The sequence below is a fragment of the Cynoglossus semilaevis genome, chromosome W, assembly GCF_000523025.1.
Source record: "Cynoglossus semilaevis isolate Cse_v1.0 chromosome W, Cse_v1.0, whole genome shotgun sequence".
Taxonomy (NCBI): domain Eukaryota; kingdom Metazoa; phylum Chordata; class Actinopteri; order Pleuronectiformes; family Cynoglossidae; genus Cynoglossus; species Cynoglossus semilaevis.
The window spans coordinates 14612670-14615620 of record NC_024327.1 but is presented as its reverse complement, the minus strand read 5'-3'; the positions used below and the strand labels follow the sequence as shown (position 1 = coordinate 14615620).

At 40.8% G+C, this 2951-nt stretch overlaps 1 protein-coding gene and 1 pseudogene across 3 annotated transcripts in view; one reads left to right on the top strand and one right to left on the bottom strand.

The window, feature by feature from the left end:
- LOC103397252 (transcription factor 7-like 1-A) overlaps positions 1 to 2951 on the top strand; it is a 287021-nt gene that overhangs the window by 108837 nt on the left and 175233 nt on the right. The window lies entirely within an intron of this gene.
- LOC103397259 (iron-sulfur cluster assembly enzyme ISCU, mitochondrial-like) lies at positions 1465 to 2921 on the bottom strand (annotated as a pseudogene).

The following is a 2951-nucleotide window of genomic DNA, read 5'->3' as shown; positions in this document are numbered from 1 at the left end:
CTTGAGTCTGAGTGTTGACGGCCCTGCCCCATCCGTCAGTCAGGGCGATGAGCTTGTCGATTGCCAATTGTAGCATCATCTTTTTTTCACGATGGAACAGGAAGGTGCCCAGGCCAATCAGCAGAAAACCTGCCATCATAAATCTGTCCCAGGAGTCCAACATGTAGCCGGCCGGGAAGGTTCCGTCAGGGCAGGCGGGTTCTCCTTTACCCATTCTCATGGTTGAGAAAATTTGATCAATTGCGTTGAGAGACCAGTTGACCAGATCCATCATTTTGGTTTTGGAGGAAAATGCAGAGAGAGGCGCCGAGATAGTTTGACAGAGACGGTACAAGACATAGAGCAGTAGCAGGGCAGATAAGGGCAGGAAGGGAGGAAGGGGGCAAGGGAAAAAGCGTCCGCTTTCTTCGAGAGCAAGTGTGAACAGTGGACTTCAGTCTGGACTCAACATTTTAGGTCTGATTGATGTTCATGTTGACGAGGCAGTTGACATACAGTAATTGCACACAAACACAGCAGGAAGTACAGTGTGGAGATGAGGAGGGACTCCCTTTGATAAGGGCTGCCTTTGTCCGTAGCTGGCTACTGTACAGGATTGCTTAAATATTTCAGCAGCAGTGAACCAGATACATACAGAGACCTGTTCTGTAAAGCCAGAGCTTATGTATGAAGGCAAATCTTGGAAACACTAATTTACTCCCCTGATGTTTAGCTCAAAAATCAAATGAATTGAATTTAAAAAAAAATGATAAACAAATTCCCTCATCTTTTTGTGCGATCAGCTGTTTCTCTATTAATTTCATCTGCATCCTAACATGGCTCAATCGCCCCATTTTGAAACCACACCAAGAATCACTGCATTTAAATTATTCACTCGTCGAAAAGTGATCAATTTAAAGGATGGGTCAAATTGCCAAAGATCAAACATTAGCGATGGCAGTATAGAAGCAGCCTAAAGAGCAAGTGTTGACACAGTGACGTCTGAAATGCGAGCTATGACAGCGCCTTTCACTCGGGTCAGATTCCCTGTTCTATTGTCAATGAAGCGCTGAATAATTCGAGTAAATACAACCCCCTCACTTTCACTCTTCCAACCAGGCGAAGGAAAAGCTCACCACCCAAGGACCACTCCCCATCACCTACAGCTTAGGTTTGATTAAACTCCATCTGTGATCATTTCAGAAGAAGGTTTATTTTCAGATGTGTGAGGCTTTTACTCTTTTTAGTTCAACGAGTCTTGTGTTGATTTTTCTGGTGAAGTTTTTGGACCACCCGTAGCATTGATGCACAACAGAGCCTCATTCTTACTGTGATCTTCTTCACTGTGTGAACAGTGAAGAAGATCCAGAAGAGGTAACTCAGTACCTTAAGGCAGTCTTTGCTCATCAAACTTTGATGAGCATCTGCCTGAAATTACCAACAGCAACAGATGTTACTCCGAGAGAGAAGTGAATGACAGGCGGATCATGGGGAAACGTTTGCATTTCTCTCCGGAGGAGAAACTGAGGCTACAAGAACAGAAGAAGAAAAGTTTGTTATGCAAATTTTTGAAAAGAAAAAATCCTGTATTGGTGCCATTTTAATATGCTTTCTAGTGAGGTACACTGGAGGTTATTATCGACACATTAACTGTTGGCTTTGACATGATTCTCCTTTTTGTCCTTTTGCTTCAGTCTGTAGTCTGACAACGCTGCTTTTATAGCATCTTCTGCAAGCACTGAGATAATTTTTTTTTTGAGAAACAAGAGAATGAACAACAGAAAAAAAAATTTGCACTGTGAAATTTCATGTCAGAATATGTAGAAACCATTTATAGGACACCAGCAGTTACAATATACAATTCTAGTACGGTTTGTGATTTTTTTTTGCTCTTTAGTTTTGTGTTTGTTATCTTTAATCTAACTGGAGCAGTGAAGTTTGACTGGAGGAAGGCTTTGGCAATGTCTGTGGTTTTGATCTTCAGAGCTTCGTCAATCTAACAAGTGAAGGAAGGGAATCAGTTAACAATGAAAAAAAGAAAATGAAAATTATTATTATTTAAAAAACTAAATTTTCTCTTAAAGTGATGAACACACACACTGACTTGCCCTTCACCCACTCTGTTGCTAGGGAACTGGAAGCGATTGCAGAGCCGCATGCGAATGTTTGGAATTTTGCATCTACAATCTTGCCATTTTCATCCACCTGAATCTGCAAACAATAAAAAAATTCAATCAAGGAGCATCTTCTGTTCTCATTAACATAAGAAAAACTGTGGGATTCATCATTGTAATTTTAAAGAAATTGTTGTATTAAAAACAACAACAATTTATGTATTGTACAATATTTGGAAAAAAGATATTCATTAAATCCACAAAGAATGATACAAACTTTGTAACATATATAACCTTACTTCGAGCGTCTCGAATATCCCCAGTTTACCTGAAGTTTCGGTTTCATTACATCACCACAGGCTGGTGCACACACTAAAACAGTTCCTACGTTCTTGGAGCTTTTGTTCAGAGAACCTACGTTTCTTGGGTTTTCATAATGGTCTAATACCTTCAGGGAAATAACACAACACAAGAAATAACACGTCAACCGTAGTTACTGCTAAAGACAGCAGCACACGTAGAAAACACAAACCGCGTGTATTATAATACAACACAGCGTTGGGTAATTGGAAATTAGTTACCTTTTTGTAATATGAACACACATCTTTAATCTCCGGCAAAATATCCTCCTGTATAATGAAAACAGCGAGGTCGCTCATAAACCGGTGGCCGGAGTGTTTGTTTACAAACAAGAAAGGATTCGCCTTTGAAGCAGCGCCTACTAGCGGCTAACAGGGGGACATTACGCAGCTACTCTTACCGATGACTGTTACCAGGCAGATAGCCACTTCAACATGGCGGCGCCAGGCAACACAGTAGTGATGGGAAGACCGACTCTTTTTACTGATTCGAATCTTT